Below are 18,809 nucleotides of genomic sequence, written 5' to 3' on the forward strand. Positions count from 1 at the left end.
CCATATTCAACTAGGCACGCTTTTTCTTTGACACTCAAATTAATAAAGGGTGATTTGTTAAGAGCTTGATAACTTTAAAAAAAAAAAAAACGCATAAAATTTGCAAAATCTCATCGGTTCTTTATTTGAAACGTTAGATTGGTCCATGACATTTACTTTTTGAAGATAATTTCATTTAAATGTTGACCGCGGCTGCGTCTTAGGTGGTCCATTCGGAAAGTCCAATTTTGGGCAACTTTTTCGAGCATTTCGGCCGGAATAGCCCGAATTTCTTCGGAAATGTTGTCTTCCAAAGCTGGAATAGTTGCTGGCTTATTTCTGTAGACTTTAGACTTGACGTAGCCCCACAAAAAATAGTCTAAAGGCGTCAAATCGCATGATCTTGGTGGCCAACTTACCGGTCCATTTCTTGAGATGAATTGTTCTCCGAAGTTTTCCCTCAAAATGGCCATAGAATCGCGAGCTGTGTGGCATGTAGCGCCATCTTGTTGAAACCACATGTCAACCAAGTTCAGTTCTTCCATTTTTGGCAACAAAAAGTTTGTTAGCATCGAACGATAGCGATCGCCATTCACCGTAACGTTGCGTCCAACAGCATCTTTGAAAAAATACGGTCCAATGATTCCACCAGCGTACAAACCACACCAAACAGTGCATTTTTCGGGATGCATGGGCAGTTCTTGAACGGCTTCTGGTTGCTCTTCACTCCAAATGCGGCAATTTTGCTTATTTACGTAGCCATTCAACCAGAAATGAGCCTCATCGCTGAACAAAATTTGTCGATAAAAAAGCGGATTTTCTGCCACTGATTTTGGTAATAAAATTCAATGATTTGCAAGCGTTGCTCGTTAGTAAGTCTATTCATGATGAAATGTCAAAGCATACTGAGCATCTTTCTCTTTGACACCATGTCTGAAATCCCACGTGATCTGTCAAATACTAATGCATGAAAATCCTAACCTCAAAAGAATCACCCTTTACTGATCGCGTGTAACTAATGCAGATGGACGCGACAGTACCTATAACGGTAAACAAGTAGCTATGGGTAAAAAATTAACATAGCAACTAGTCTTAGAATAATTTTATGTGGCGACATTCTTCATTAGGGCTCTCCCCGAATGAAGTACAGTCGAATAATAAGATTGGGTTTTAGTGCATTGATGTAAACTATAATTTTTAAATAAGCATTAAAAAGTTGTATTTTAAAATACTCTTAGATGTACAAAATCTTTAGTAATTATTTTGATGGATGTTTTTTAAGTTTGGGGCACTCTTTCGTAATTTTGGGGCCCATCTTCCTACACTCAAAAATACTTAATGAAAATGGGCCCCAACGTTTTTTTTTTGGGGTCCATCTTCGTTTCTATCATTCATAAAAATGGGGCCCATGTTCATGGGGCTTGTATTCATAATGAAAGACGACGGGGTTCTGCTTCATTTACTGTTTGGGGCTTATTTTCCTGGGGCCCATATTCGTAGCGCCAGTGAAACCACTTAGAGAAGCTTTGAAACCCTCAGAAATGAGGTGGGATAATCCACCGCTGAACAACTTTTTGGTGTTCGGTCGAAGCAGGGAATCGAACCCACGACCTTGTGTATGCAAGGCGAGCATCCTAACCATTGCACCACGGTGGCAAGCATTAAAACCAATGTGGTTATATGGCATTCAACTATGGGGATGTGCGGCAAACAGTTCTATCGAGCAAATACAAAGGTTTCAAAACAAAGTGATAAGATGCAGTAAACGCTCCATGGTATGTCCGAAATAGTGACCTCCACCGAGACTTAAAAATGACAACGATCAAAGAGGAAATCTCTAGAAATGCAGAAAAACATTTTATCCGCCTACATTACCATACAAATCGCTAAGCCTATTATTTACTTCAAAATTATTGCACGGTACTCGGACGAATATTTTGGGATCGCTACTAGCCCAAAACACAGTCTTCGGCTGGGTTCTCACGGGTCCTATTCCTTCTTCGAATATTTCTGTCTAAACGACTACTGTGGACCCCCCCAAGGAAGATAGTCTTCACTAGACACTTCTCCGCACTTTGGGAAATAGAAGAGCTTCCCTGACGTCCTCTCTTATCTGATTCAGATAAGTTTTGCGAGGAAAATTATAAAACGACAACCCGACGGTATTCTGAGTGAAGATACCCTTCCTCTTGAAACTTATTCCTTCGGACAAATCGGAAACCAAGGACGGCCTGTCTCACACAATTTCTTCGAAATTATGCATCCCTCTTGTGAAAACCATGAATTAAGACGATTCACCACGACTTTGTCCGGGGGTATATACAGTTATACCATATGAGGACAGCTTAGGTTACGCCTACAAATGAAAATTTGTTATCTGCCTTATCGCCGGTCATCCACCGATAGAGAGACAATTTGACTTCGATTGGTTTTCATTGCCTTGAATGACATTTTTTCACGTCGGTCCGACACAACAATTAGACTTGTTTCTCCTTGTTTTGAAGTGGAGGTTGTACAAATTCGTGCACAATCGCGAAATCACACAGATGTATCGCCATATACATGTTGACCCGTCCTAGACATTTCTGCATTGAATACAATTAAGATATTCTCTACAAAATATTATCCAGAACTTTTAGTTACAGACAGTGACTTGAACAACTTTTGCATTTGGCTGACGGCACGGAGAATGTGGTTCCTCTTTATGTACAAGTCCTACGGAAGTGCATGTACGTTGACGACGTATTGACGGGGTACCATAATTTCAATAATGCGTCTGGGTCAAGGGGCAATATACACCGCAATTATGTCGATCCTGAGCTGTCTTCTCATATAGAACGCGACGCTATTTTACCACTACTGGTTTTAACAATGAGATTATGTGGAATGCTTTACAGATCACGCCTTGATGATAACCCACGGTTATATTTACAAAACTGTCTGCTTTTCTACGAAAGCGGTATCTTTACATGCTACTTTTGATTTGCCCACGACATTCTCGACGAGAACTATTACTCCCCACCAAACCTTAACCTAACCTAACGGCCATCGTTTGTTCAAATGGATTACATCCTTGTCTTTTAGGGAGTTAAGATAGGTCTATCTGTAGCGTTATGCTCGCGTCCTCCCTAGTTTTTGTCTACGTGAAAAATCTTTGGTTTGATGACCGCGTTCGAATCGCAATATATCGGACTACAAGTTGTAAGGCGACCTACGGTTTCTGGTCACCCTGACCATTAAGTTAATTTGGTTTTCCGTCCCGTCATCGAAATCTTTCTATATTTTCATAGATAGAAAACATAGCAAACATGGCTGCTACCCTTCCAGAGTCTGAGAACGACGTCTCCGTGTTGGATGAGGAACGGGAGATTAATTCTAGCATCGACCCTTGCCGATGAACATACCATCAGTACGACTACTGATTCTGCCATTTTGGCCGACAATGTTGCAATAGAAACCAATAAAAACCCGTTGACGACGGCTTCTGGAGTTCCTCCAGGAGAATTATTTCTGGCTTTGCCACCCATTTCGGCACCAGTCGAAAGAAACAGGGCTCGAGTATGTCGACATATACGCATGGCATCATTCACGTGATTGCAACGAATTCGGGCCGATGCGCTTTAAACGAAGACTGCAGACCGTAGCGCTCCTGTTTTGTACATTCTGTATACTTTCATTATTTAAATTGTACATATAATTAATATTACTTTAAATTTTGCAACATGGCTGGATGTTGCAAGGCGGGCGGCAATGTTTAAGTTCAAATGCCGTTTTCTTAGCTTTTGTTAAATCATATAATCATTTTCAAGTGTAATCCCGCCGTTAGGATTTGTCTACACCTTTTCTGCCTTTCGGCACGAAAATAAGGACATTTTCTAACGTCAAATGTCATCAACCCCCGCCTTTCGGCATCCAAGCTTTTTGACATTCTTACTTTGAGGCTCTCTCGCTTTGGCTTTTCTTCTACGAATGTAAATATTATTTGACGAGCAATAATTTATTCAATAAAGCCCAATATTTTGGTTCAACTTCTAAACCAGTGACTTTTTATTTCTTCTAACATACTTTTATGCCACGCATCCAGGCACAACTTTAACAGCACTTCAAAAAATGTCCTCACAAAGAAGTTAATTATTTTAACTACATAATTTTTTTCATATTTTAATGTGTATTTTTTAATAGTTTAAAAAAGAGTAAGAATAAATAAAATGGTACAAATTATTCAAATTTTGCCACAAAAATGCTAAATCCATTATAGAAAAATCGATAATGTTTGAAAATATTCGAGGGAAAATGTTTCAAACAAAGGTTAGAATGCATTAAAAATTATAAAAAAAATATAAAAATTATTTCGATGTCCTCATTACAGAGTAGGGAGCCACCGAGGTGCAATGGTTAGCATGCCCGCCTTGCATACACAAGGTCGTGGGTTCGATTCCTGCTTCGACCGAACACCAAAAAGTTTTCAGCGGTGGATTATCCCACCTCAGGAATGCTGGTGATATTTCTTCTCTAAGTGGTTTCACTTTTTCAAAGCTTCTCTAAGTGGTTTCACTGAATGAAAATGAATCCTAAAATTTCCCAATGCAAATGGGCCCTAAAATTTCTTTGGGCCTGTTTTCATTTGATGTGGAGCCCATTTTCAAACCTTGAGCTTAACAAATGCATATCGCATAGTTACATACTTCAAAAGAGTTTGGTCGGGTTTTATCGTTTTATTATGATAAGTGCAAATATAGCAATCAATAATAAACAATTTAGTAAATTCATTAATGAAAAAATCGCTTTCAGCGAAACTTGCATTACATAAAAAAATCGCGCGGTTTTTTTAAAATATATCTTTTGCTTTCATTTATTCCCACTAACAAATGTTCTGTATACAAGTTGAGAAAATAAGGCCTCGCAAGGATTCTACTTTTAATTGTAAAATTTTAATAGAAATGTGTGGTCGACATTTAAATGATATTTATTTGCAGAAAACAATGATAAAACAATAGACTATTAAAAAAATCGCGCGACTTTTTTAATAGTCTATTGTCCCAAACATGTTATGCTAGTTTATGAGCATTGTATGCTTGCACTTAAAAAAATTGTGTTAAAAAAATTTGAGTTCCAAACATATAATTTTTACACCCAAACATATGAAAACAGTATTTTTCGGCCGTGTAGGAAGTGGAGGTGTCTGCTTTTCTGAATTACTCAGGCGTACACTGGGAAATTGGTTTATCACTGCACTTTTCATTGCATATTCATAGTTAGTTACGAAAATATCCGATTCCATTTCTTATTTTATTCTTCTTTTTCATTGGGATAAAAAAGACTTATAACGCATTTAAACGTTAGCATTTTTTATTTATTTTTTGATCATTCACATACAATACTTTATTATTATTTTTTCGCCCAGTAAAAATAACACACTCCATATTTTCTTCTTTTTTGTTTTTCTTTGACACTCAAATTAATACTGATCATGTGAGAGTATCAAAAGCAGTCAACAAGTAGCTATGAACAAAAAATATAATCATTAAACAAGTATCAAAGTAATACTGCATTGTGAAATACATTTAAAAATACTGATTGATGTATAAAGTCACTAATAATTATTTTGACACATTTTTAATTTTGGGGCACACTTTCATAATATCGGGGCCCATTTTCGTACATTCAAAATTATTTTATGAAAATGGGGCCCAATTTTTTCTTTGGGTCCATCTTCATTTTTTATCACTTACATAATTGCGACCCATGTTCATGGGGTATGTATTCATAACGAAAAAGGGCCCCAAATTTGGGGTCATACTTCATTTCCAATTTATATAATATAGTCGGTCCCGCCCGACTTTAGGCTTTTCTTACTTGTTTCTTAATTACTTCTTCCAATCTTCTTGGCATTGAATGTGATAGTTTTTTTGTAACATCGGACCCAATTTTTTGTCATTTTTGTAACCGAGCCTCTTTTAGTTGAGTTTTGCTAGTTATTTGACGCTTTCCATTGCGTCTGCCCAATTCGTCCCATAGTGATCTTCTTCGACGAGAGTAAATTTAATATTTTTCAGTCGGATGGAAGAATTCGTGTATGGAGACGACCAAATACCGGGTTAAAAAAAAAAAAACAATGTGGTCAGCACGGCCACGCATGGTGGAGGAGGAGTCATGGTGTGCTATGCCTTCAACCGTGAACTGAACGGACGTGTTTTTAATAGCGGATTATTCAATTTCATCGTAATAAATACTTGTTACGAATTTCAAGTGTGGTGGTAAATTAAGTCACCATGCAGCGAAATTCAAAGTCATCTACTGGGCTGTTAACTTTAGGGCGCAGGAGGTAATCCCTTAAGAAAGAGATTTAAGGAATTTTAGAGAGATTTTATTCTAAAGAAATTAGGATCAGTCGACCCAAGCACGTTGTCGACTAAGCAAAGCAACTCCTTAAAATGGGCGCAAGGAACTCTTGAAGCTGAAAAAGTGAAAGATCGCCGGATGAACTGCCATCTTCCAAAAGGGATCAAAGATCGTTTGCCTCAGTGGCAAACACAGCCCATATTGCTCCTAAGCACAAGCGGGGGGAAATTGAGAATGCCTTGTCTGGCGTCTACTCATAGGTGCTGGAAAAGTTTCCCGGACCAGATCCTCGTCACCAAGATGATTTAAGCTAGTCGCGTTTGAGGACCAGAGGTCTACAGAATGTTTTAAAGCTGCATTGATACTAATTGGTGAAGTTTGGTAAGGAGTAGCTCTAGAGTTAGTCGATAAGAAAGACATATCGGCTAGGCCTAGAGCACATGCACAGATACATGCAAACCCTCCGGACCTCAAATCTATTTTAAATGGACTAAAACAATCAGGGGCGTCTTTAACCTTTTAGAGGCCCTGGGCATATTAATATAATGGGCCCCCTATGACTTTGACAGAACATTATTTATTATTATGATGAATACAACAAAAATTGTCGAAACGTTGGGAACAATGCAAAAAATAAAATTTAGAGAATATTTTTTTGTTATAATAAAGAAAAAAGTTAGATAAACAAGGTTTTTATTGCTACTCGCATTAAGCGAATAGATAAATATAATATTTGCCACAAACGTAACTCCCTTAGCATTCACAGATTAGTGATTAAAAATCTTTTAAGAAGACAGAGCAGAGCAACTTTAAACGACTTACTTCTTTTACAACTTTTTACGACTCAATCATCTTTTCTCATGAACATCAGAAGTTGGCGTTAGGTAGGGGGACGGGCATCAGAGTCGCCTCCTAATTTATGTCGTTTGAAGAGGAACCCTTCCAGATTTGAGGCAGGCAAAATCGTTTGGTTAGGTTAAAGGTGCAGCCCGATTACGTTTCAGGCTCACTTAAACTATTTAATCCATTGTGATAAGGCAAAATCGTTAGTCACTTCTTCAAATTCTATGCTGTTTAGCAAATCACATCCCTGAAAAAAATGGAAGTACTTCTAAGGGCACAACTTTAAAAGCACTTTCAAAAAATGTCCTCCAAAGGTGTTCTTTATTTTAACTACGCAGGAAGTTCTTTTAATTAATTTTTTTATAACTCGCGTTTTTCATATTATTAAAGGGTAATTTGAACTTTTTTGTTTCAAATAGGTTAAAAACAGAGTAAGGATTAATAAAATGGTACAAATTATTTAAATTTTGTAAAAAAAAATGCAAAATCCATTCTATAACAAGTAAGGAAAGTCTAAAGTCGGGCGGGGCCGACTATATTATACCCTGCACCACTTTGTAGATCTAATTTTTCGATACCATATCACATCCGTCAAATGTGTTGGGTGCTATATATAAAGGTTTGTCACAAATACATATATTTAAATATCACTCGATCTGGACAGAATTTGAGAGACTTCTACAAAATGTATAGACTCAAAATGTAAGTCGGCTAATGCATTAGGGTGGAACACAATGTTAGTAAAATAATATGGGAAAATATTTAAATCTGAAGCAATTTTAAGGAAACTTCGCAAAAGTTTATTTATGATTTATCGCTCGATATATATGTATTAGAAGCTTAAGAAAATTAGAGTCAGTTTTACAACTTTTCGACTAAGCAGTAGCGATTTTACAAGGAAAATGTTGGTATTTTGACCATTTTTGTCGAAATCAGAAAAACATATATATGGGAGCTATATCTACATCTGAACCGATTTCAACCAAATTTGGCACACATACACAGAAAAAAAGTGTCTCGTAAATTTAAGAAGATTTTTACAATAATTTATTACAAGAATTTTCCAGAATTTTTGTTCATTTTTCGTATTTTCAACGAAAATTAACTACTCGAAAGGAAATTTTACAAATTCTAAGTAGCAATCGTTTAGTTCATGGCCTACCAAATACGATGGAAATTTCCTTTAAAAATTTCTTAACTGGTAGTTAAAAATTCGTTTGTCATGCTATAAAACTAAAGGGTGATTCTTTTGAGGTTAGGATTTTCATGCATTAGTATTTGACAGATCACGTGGGATTTCAGACATGGTGTCAAAGAGAAAGATGCTCAGTATGCTTTGACATTTCATCATGAATAGACTTACTAACGAGCAACGCTTGCAAATCATTGAATTTTATTACCAAAATCAGTGGCAGAAAATCCGCTTTTTTATCGACAAATTTTGTTCAGCGATGAGGCTCATTTCTGGTTGAATGGCTACGTAAATAAGCAAAATTGCCGCATTTGGAGTGAAGAGCAACCAGAAGCCGTTCAAGAACTGCCCATGCATCCCGAAAAATGCACTGTTTGGTGTGGTTTGTACGCTGGTGGAATCATTGGACCGTATTTTTTCAAAGATGCTGTTGGACGCAACGTTACGGTGAATGGCGATCGCTATCGTTCGATGCTAACAAACTTTTTGTTGCCAAAAATGGAAGAACTGAACTTGGTTGACATGTGGTTTCAACAAGATGGCGCTACATGCCACACAGCTCGCGATTCTATGGCCATTTTGAGGGAAAACTTCGGAGAACAATTCATCTCAAGAAATGGACCGGTAAGTTGGCCACCAAGATCATGCGATTTGACGCCTTTAGACTATTTTTTGTGGGGCTACGTCAAGTCTAAAGTCTACAGAAATAAGCCAGCAACTATTCCAGCTTTGGAAGACAACATTTCCGAAGAAATTCGGGCTATTCCGGCCGAAATGCTCGAAAAAGTTGCCCAAAATTGGACTTTCCGAATGGACCACCTAAGACGCAGCCGCGGTCAACATTTAAATGAAATTATCTTCAAAAAGTAAATGTCATGGACCAATCTAACGTTTCAAATAAAGAACCGATGAGATTTTGCAAATTTTATGCGTTTTTTTAAAAAAAAAAGTTATCAAGCTCTTAACAAATCACCCTTTACTTGTGAAATGTAAAGTATTTTCTAAATAATAAGTGCAATTTACTATAAGATTTTTTTGTATGAGAAAATATTTTTTTACGAAAAATGAACTTGAAAGTGGATAGCAATTTCTTACTGACAATTCCTATAGTTAATAATTGTTGGTAAAAAATTACCCAATGAAATATTTTTAGTTCACATGTAATTAAATTTATAGACATTTTCGTCAAAAATGGTAGATAACACTTCATGAAATTTTTGCAAATTTTAAATTAAACGTTTCATCGTTCATAAACTGGTGTGCCTTTACGAATATTATTCTTAGAGTAAATTGTCAGCAGATGCGATGAACTAATGCATAGTACCGATATCTTTATCGGCATAGTGGAATGTGATTAATGTAAATATGATATTACTTGAGTTTTGTTGTGTATACATGAGCGTGGGGTTGTTTTTATTTTTCTTCATTTAGTGGTTTGTGTGTGTGTGTTTGTTATTCGCGGATGGTTTATTTGGCTGGATGACGTGTTGTTTTCAATAAAGGCACATGTGTTTTTGTTGTTGTAGGAATGTTTTGGCTTTGCTTGGTTTTGTTTGGCATGCTTCAGTTGTATAGTTGGCGTTGGCGTGGGCTGTTGCATCTTTTAAGTAGGTATGCAACAAGGGAATATATATAGGTATGAAATATTTTGGATTTTTGAGACAAATATTGGTGTTTGTTTATTAAACCTTTTAAATGAAAGTTATTAATATTTTATCGGTAGTTTAGAAAAAAAGTTATTAAGAATATTTAGTAAAATATGTTGAAATTGAAGGTGTATTGAAATTTTCATTATTCAATGTAAAAAATTAGTATTCCATTCCAGATGAATTTGGAAAATTTTTGTTATATCTCAGCGTACAGTTTAGTCATAAATTGGTAAGTATTTTTTTAATATGGCTTTCTTTTAAAAAGAATATTTTTTATGTATATTATTATTTGTTAATTAATTTTTTTGGAAACCAGTTTAATATTTTTCTTTGTTGTAAAAGCAATATTTAATTTCAGAGCAACTCCAGATGGATACAAATAAATTTAAAAAATAGAGAATTGGTAAGTTTTGCTAAAAATTGGCTTTCTTTCAACTAGAATATTTACGTTTTTATGACCTTTTTATCATCAAAATTACAGGTTTTTAATACCTTATTTTAGTATTTCTTTAATCAATTTTTTTGGAAACCAATGTTATATTTTTAATGTAAAAAACAAATATTTAATTTCAGAATAACCCCTTAAAATTTGGAAAAATTTTTAGTACTCCTTTGCTTGTAATTTAATAGTGAATTGGTAAGGATTCCTTAACTTTCTTTAAACCATAATATTTTTATGCATATTATTATTCTTTTCATTAGAATTTTTGGAAACCTATTTAATAATTTTAATTAATGTAAAAAATATACATTTAATTTCAGAGTAACCCAAATAAATTTGGACAACTTTTTATATTTCCCCTCAGCGTACAATTTAATAGAGAATTGGTAAGTTTTATACTAAAACTTTGGCTTTCTTTCAACTAGAATATTTATTTTATTATATTCTTCACATCGATAACAATACAGTTTTATGAGTTTATTTAGAATACTTCATTATTTCTCTAATTGTTTCAGGTACAAATTTTATGAGATACGTTTTCCAAGGAAAAGTTGAATTCCTTACACCATTTCATAAAATGCCCCTAAATATGGTAAGTTACAAGCTAAAATGAAGGATTAAAAAATTATATTTCATTACATGGTGTTAATTTTTAACAATTTTCATTATTGCTTCCATTTTTTCCAGCAAGATATGTGAAAAAATTACCTACGATAAATAAAAAAAAGATAAGTCAAAATGTCCAAACAGCGAGTTCAAATGAACTACTCTCTGTTCCACGTGGTCATAATTTTTATTCACAAAAAACATTGTATTAAGAACTTTCATCATAAGTTTTTATAATAAAGTACTTCTGCTTAAAGAAAGTTTAATTTTAATGTATGAACATTTTCATAATAGTAAAACGATTTGTTGTTCCTTTAATTATTTAATTTCTCTGTACTGTGGAAGGATTGATTTAAAAATAGTTTAGTTGTCGACATTTTAAAGAGACTGTAAACCAATTTTTATTTCGGGTTTCCCACAAAATAAGCAAGTAAACCAAAATAATATTGACTTTTTAACTTGGTAGGGGTATATAAATCTTATGGTGTTGTAAAAATGAACTAAAATACAATGTTATAGATGAACTATCATTTAAGAGAATTATAAACTAGACAAGTTGAAAAAAATCTTAAGGGCTAAATCATGGTCAATATTACAGTTTAGTTCATTTTGCAATGGAAATGGGTTCACTGTTTTTTTCAGTGTATGTTATTGCGTTCATTATATCCAAATGAAGGTATATAAAAACGATCAGCTAAATAATTCAGAAATGGACAAGGCTCTGTCTGAATCATAAATAAACAGATTGCTTGCGAAGTCGAGGGAGGTACGACAAATGCAGACATGGATAAACACCGTATGCGAGAGGAGGTTTCTACTTCCTTAATACTCACTAAAGTTGAACCGGTGGTTTTTGCGAGAGTAACCGAGATATGAAGAGGATATTCTTGATAACTCGATTGAAACGGCTGATGTGATGAAAGGGGACATGTGTAGGTATAGTTATTATTCAAGAACTATATGTTTATACACTGAAAAAACGGTGAACCCTTTTCCATTGCAAAATGAACTAAACTGTAGTAATATTGACCATGATTTAGCCCTTAAGATTTTTTTCAACTTGTCTAGTTTATAATTCTCTTAAATTTTAGTTAATCTATAACATTGTATTTTAGTTCATTTTTACAACACCATAAGATCTATATACCCCTACCAAGTTAAAAAGTCAGTATTATTTTGGTTTACCTGCCTATTTTTTGGGAAACCCGATAATAAAAAGTGGTTAACAGTCTCTTTAAAATGTCGACGACTAAACTATTTTTAAATCAATCATTCCACAGTACAGAGAAATTAAATAATTAAAGGAACAACAACCCATTTTACTATTATAAAAAATTTCATACATTAAAATTCAACTTTCTTTAAGCAAAAGTACTTTATTATAAAAACTTATGATGAGAGTTCTTAATACAATGTTTTTGTGAATAAAAATTATGACCACGTGGAACAAGAAAGTAGTTTATTTTAACTCGCTATTTGGACATTTTTACTTTTCCTTAGTTTTTTATTCATCGTTAGTATATTCACATATCTTGCTGAAAAAAATGGAAGGAATAATGAAAATTGTTAAAAATTAACATGTAATAAAATATAATTTTTAATCTCTTTAAATTAGCTTGTAACTTACCACATTTGGGGGCATTTTATTAAATGGTGTAAGGAATTCAACTTTTCTTAGATAAACGTACTTCATAAAGTTTGTACCTGAAACAATTAGAGAAATAATGAATTAAGTAATATATTAACTCATAAAACTGTGTTGTTATCGATGCGAAGGACATAATACAATAAATATTCTTGTCAAAAGAAAGCCAAAGTTTTAATATAAAACTTACAAATTCTCTATTAAATTGTACGCTGAGGTTAAAAAGTTATCGAAATTCATTTGGGGATACTCTGAAATTAAATATTTATTTTTTACATTAAATAGAAAACATTAAATTGGTTTCCAAAAAATCTAATTAAAGAAATAATATGCATAAAAAAACTAAATATTCTGGTTAAAAGAATGTTCTAGTTAAAAGAATGTTCAATGTCCAATTCATAAAAATGTTTCCAAATTGTTATTCTGAAATTAAATATTTGTTTTTTACAATAAGAATATTAAAAAATATTTGATTAATGTAATACTAAAATAAGGTATTAAAAACATGTAATTTTGATAATAAAAAGGTCATACAAATTTAAATATTCTAGTGAAAAGAAAGCCAAATATTAAAAGAAGACTTACCACTTCTCTATTAAATTATACGCTGAGGAGGAATATAAAAATATGCCCGAATCCATCTTGGGGTTGCTCTGAAATTAAATATTTTTTTTACAACAAAGAAAAATATTAAACTAGTTTCAAAAAAAAATAATAATAATTAGCAAATAATGATATAAATAAAAAATGTCCTTTTTGAAAAGAAAACCACATTTTAAAAAGAATACTTACCAATTTTTGATTAACCTATATGCTGAGGTGTAACAAAATTTTTCCAAAAATATTTGATTAAAGTAATACTAAAATAAGGTATTAAAAACCTGTAATTTTCGACAATAAAAATGTCATTAAAATGTAAATATTCTAGTGAGAAGAAAGCCAATTTTTAAAAGAAAACTTACCACTTCTCTATTAAATTATACGCTGAGGAGAAATATAAAAATTTGCCCGAATCCATCTGGGGTTGCTCTTAACATAGACATTTTTTACAACAAAGAAAAACATGAAACTTGTTAAAAAAATAATAATAATAATTAGCAAATAATAATATACATAAAGAATATTATTTTTTAAAGGAAAACCACATTGAAAAAGAACTCTTACCTATTTGTCATTAAACTATACGCTGAGGTGTAACAAACAATTTTCCAAATTCATCTGGAGTTACTCTGAAATTGAATATTTATTTTTTACATTGAATAATAAAAATTAAATTGGATAAAACAATTACAATATACTTTCCATTTCAGCAATTTTTCCTAAATATTGAACATTCTTAATAACTTTTTTCTAAGCTATTGATCATCACTTCGCCATCGTACATCTCATCGCTAAAATATTAATAACTTTCATTTCAAAGTTTTAATAAACAAACACCAATATATGTCTAAAAAACCAAAATATTCCATACCTTTATATTCCCTTGTTACATACTTGCTAAAAAGATGCAACAGCCCACGCCAACGCCAACTATACAACTGAAGCATGCCAAACAAAACCAAGCAAAACCAAAACATTCCTACAACAACAAAAACACATGTGCCTTCATTGAAAACAACACCTCATCCAGACCAATAAACCATTCGCGAATAATAAACACACACACAAACCACTGAAAGAACAAAAACAACCCTACGCTCAGATATACACAACATCCCCATCACTCGCTACCATTTCCCATTATGCTCTCTACCATTTCTACGCTACCATTTCTCATCATGCTCTCACTCTCAAAAAAATTTCAAGTAATATCATCTTTACATTAAACATATTCCACTTTGACGAGAAAGATATCTGTACTATGCATTAGTTCATCGCATCTGTCCACAATTTACTCTAAAAACAATACTCTTAAATGCATATCAGTATAAGAACGATGAAACGTTTAACTTAAAATTAGCAAAAACTTAATGAAATGATATCTACCCATTTTTGACGAAAATGTCTATAAATTTAATTACCCTGCCAACATTTTTTGAATTTGGGGGCGCTTCAGAGAATCCCCACTACGTCGAAAACAGTCGTATACGATATCCAAAACTCCTCGGAAAAGCGCCGTCACTATTGAGAAGTTGTACCACGCCAAGTTACTACAAAAAAGTATCGCATGAGTGCAATTATTAGGAGCCCTTCTGGATACATTTAGAAGGACGCCGATAAGAGCCCCTTCAAACAATCAGACAAAGTGCATTTTAAGATAGTTGTAAAAGAATCATTGTGGTCAAATAAAACACGATTGTTTAGATGTTTATTAATTTTATGAAACATTTATAAATTCTCATAAATATAACATTTATACGGCTATCACATCACATTTAACACATTTTTATGCATTAATAAGAGATTGATGTTGAGTTACAAGTTGTAAGTTAAATGTTGTAGCGTCTATCAGCCAGTACTTTTATTCCCAATGGAGGCAGCGTGTCTGGAAAAATATTTCAAAAACTATCACTTTATTCCATTTGGAAAGTCAAAAATTGTTCACCAATTTACTTTTCACAATTTTAAGCGTAATAACTATGTTTTCAGCATTTTATTTTCGTTTTTATTTAAATAAAATATAACAAGCTGGTTGCGCTTGGCGTTTCACAAAAAATAAAATGGCTCTTCTAACAGTAGTGATGGCAAAATACTTTCATGTACATTTTGTACTTTTTGATATGCTTCCCCCATCACAGTTCGCGATGGTTGTGGTGACATTTACGAGTCTGTGGTAGCGATGAGGATGAAATGGAACTTTGAAATGCTGGCAGGGTACATGTGAACTAAAAATATTTCATTGGGAAATTTTTTACCAACAATTATTAACTATAGGAATTGTCAGTAAGAAATTGCTATCCACTTTCAAGTTCATTTTTCGTAAAAAAATATTTTCTCATACAAAAAAATCTTATGGTAAATTGCACTTATTATTTAGAAAATACTTTACATTTCACAAGTAGTTTTATAGCATGACAAACGACTTTTTAACTACCAGTTAAGAAATTTTTAAAGGAAATTTCCATCGTATTTTGTAGGCCATGAACTAAACGATTGCTACTTAGAATTTGTAAAATTTCCTTTCGAGTAGTTAATTTTCGTTGAAGATACGAAAAATTAACTAAAATTCTGGAAAATTCTTGTAATAAATTATTGTAAAAATCTTCCTAAATTTACGAGACACTTTTTTTTTTCTGTGTAGGCCATGAACTAAACGATTGCTACTTAGAATTTGTAAAATTTCCTTTCGAGTAGTTAATTTTCGTTGAAGATACGAAAAATGAACTAAAATTCTGGAAAATTCTTGTAATAAATTATTGTAAAAATCTTCTTAAATTTACGAGACACTTTTTTTTCTGTGTAGAAACATAATATGTGAATTAAGTACTCCGGGGTTCAAACTATTGCAGTATACTGGATAGAGCTGCAGAACTATCGATAGTACTATCGATAGTTATTTTTTGACGTCACTATCGATAGCTTGTAACGACTATGGATGGTATCGGTATAAATGTCAATACACCAAAAAATACATCCGTTGTTGAACTAACGCTAATTTAAACTTATTTTCATTGTTTGTAGTTACATTTTATTATTTTTTGCGACACATCCCACTGAAAGATTCCTTTTTTAAGTAAGTCTCAAACATTTTACGAACAAAACGTTGGTATAAAGTGCAATGACTGTACATTAGATAGGGTCACGGCCTAAAGGAAAAAAATAAGTTGATGCGGTCACCCCCCAGTTTTGTAGCATATTCGAAGACAATTTCAGAACACCAAAAAAAATTTTTTTTCGTGCACCCTACGACCCCCCGAAATACAATTTATTGTGCTGTGTCGTCATTTGAAGTCCGATCGAAAAGAAACGCATATCGTTGTTCGTGGTTGATCAGGGGCTATATTTCGTGCATTGGTAATTTTTGACTCCGACGTCAAATTTGATTTTTAATATTTTTATTCCGCTTCGTATACCCCTATAATGCCCATTTCTTATAACCATTATAAAGATCTTAACAAAATATGAAACTTTTGCTTTTGAAGTATTAAGTTATATTCATAAACAAAAAAGTTACAGAGATTTTAAAAAGTCAATAGGTCACCCTACACACCACCAAATAGTTTTTGATGTGTTGTCATGATGTCCGATCGAAACCACATGCACATTTTACTTTACGTTACTCATATCTACGAAATTAATTTATAAGGCATTTAGAACACAAAACCTGTTTATCTGTAAATTTCTAACGGTACCTTTGTACACATACTCGTTGTTTGCACTACGGCATTTTCTGCGTTATGCAAAGTGCATGTGTTTTTCAAGAACAATTTGAGAGCCTACTGTTTTCATCACGTTTATTTATAAGGTTTATTAACCCTGGACAGTCATCCTTATTTTTTGTACACTAACGTCATCCTTCGTCATTTTGACTACGGCTTATTTCAAGATGCTATAATTTGCACTGTGAGCAAAAATGTGAACCAAAATTGAATTTATTTTCTTATTCATTTTGTTTTTAATTAGAATACAACAAAAATTCATAAAATATTTGCATTTGTATAACTTAAATTTATCATTTCCCAATCGACTAAAATGCATTTTAGATCGAAAATGAAATTACGCGTCGTCATTTTGACGAAGGATGACTGTCCAGGGTTAATAATTTCTAATTGATGTATTTTCGACAGTTGGAATTTTCGTAATTTTCCACAATTCTGTTACCACTTTTATTGCAACTTGTATATAACATGTAAGCTTTTATTTTTTTTAACACTTGCGGTGCCTGCTTTCTTTAAATACAAAAGGAATTCAATAACTTGATGATTTGTTGGTAATTTAGTTTTGTCGATATCCCGAGCTTCGAATTTCATTTTGTTTTCACTTTTTTCAAATACTATCAACAGCCTTCTCTCACAAAAATATGGACAGCCTTAAAGTGATTGTTAGAATTTTAAAACAGTAGGCTCTCAAATTGTTCTAGCAAAAACACATGCACTTTGCATAACGCAGAAAATGCCGTAGTGCAAACAACGAGTATGTATACAAAGGTACCGTTAGAAATTTACAGATAAACAGTTTTTGTGTTCTAAATGCCTTATAAATTAATTTCGTAGATATGAATAACGATGTGCATGCGGTTTCGATCGGACATCATGACAACACATCAAAAACTATTTGGTGGTGTGTAGGGTGACCTATTGACTTTTTAAAATCTCTGTAACTTTTTTGTTTATGAATATAACTTAATACTTCAAAAGCAAAAGTTTCATATTTTGTTAAGATCTTTATAATGGTTATAAGAAATGGGCATTATAGGGTATACGAAGCGAAATAAAAATATTAAAAATCAAATTTGACGTCGGAGTCAAAAATGACCAATGCACGAAATCGGACTTCAAATGACGACACAGCACAATAAATTGTATTTCGGGGGGTCGTAGGGTGCACGAAAAAATTTTTTTTGGTGTTCTGAAATTGTCTTCGAATATGCTACAAAACTGGGGGGTGACCGCATAAACTTTTTTTCGTGACCCTATCTACTGTACATATAAGTTCAATATGAACTACGTTAAGGTAAGTACTATGTTCGCTTTTCGCGTTGAAATTTTCGTAGTTACTTTATTAAAACAGTTCAATATATACCAGATAAATTAATTACATTGATGCGCATTGTCTTGTTCCTCTAGATTTCGACAAGACTTTACAGGAATAAGTTTGTTTTCATCTATAATTTTGATTATTTAAGGAAAAGTAATCGCGAAAATAATGTGGTTTTCAACTCGAAAACCGAACATAGTACACACCTTTAAGCAGAAGAAATTTTTCGTATGATTCCAATGCTTTTTTTCTTTACTTTTAGTTATTTTTTTCTTCTGTGAGAGGGTGTAATTTCGTGAATTGCAGCAAAAAATTACACCAATGCAGATATGTTTTTTTCTAAATACAAATCATTTAACTATACAATAATTCTATAGCCTAAACCGGATAGTATTTGGGACATCTAATGATTTCATAGACTAAAGGTGAGTACTAAGTTCGAGTTTATCCGCTAAAATCAAAAATGTATCAGTA

General features: G+C 33.0%; 1 protein-coding gene and 1 long non-coding RNA gene across 2 annotated transcripts in view; one reads left to right on the forward strand and one right to left on the reverse strand.

Annotated features, from left to right (window-relative positions):
* LOC142225850 (facilitated trehalose transporter Tret1-like) overlaps positions 1-18,809 on the forward strand; it is a 331,321-nt gene that overhangs the window by 236,500 nt on the left and 76,012 nt on the right. The window lies entirely within an intron of this gene.
* LOC142225851 (uncharacterized) lies at positions 14,974-15,474 on the reverse strand. The gene is made up of 2 exons (XR_012719457.1): positions 15,252-15,474; positions 14,974-15,183 (listed from the first exon to the last, which is right to left on the reverse strand). It is a non-coding gene; the product is annotated as an uncharacterized LOC142225851 (long non-coding RNA).

The sequence above is a fragment of the Haematobia irritans genome, chromosome 2, assembly GCF_050003625.1.
Source record: "Haematobia irritans isolate KBUSLIRL chromosome 2, ASM5000362v1, whole genome shotgun sequence".
Taxonomy (NCBI): domain Eukaryota; kingdom Metazoa; phylum Arthropoda; class Insecta; order Diptera; family Muscidae; genus Haematobia; species Haematobia irritans.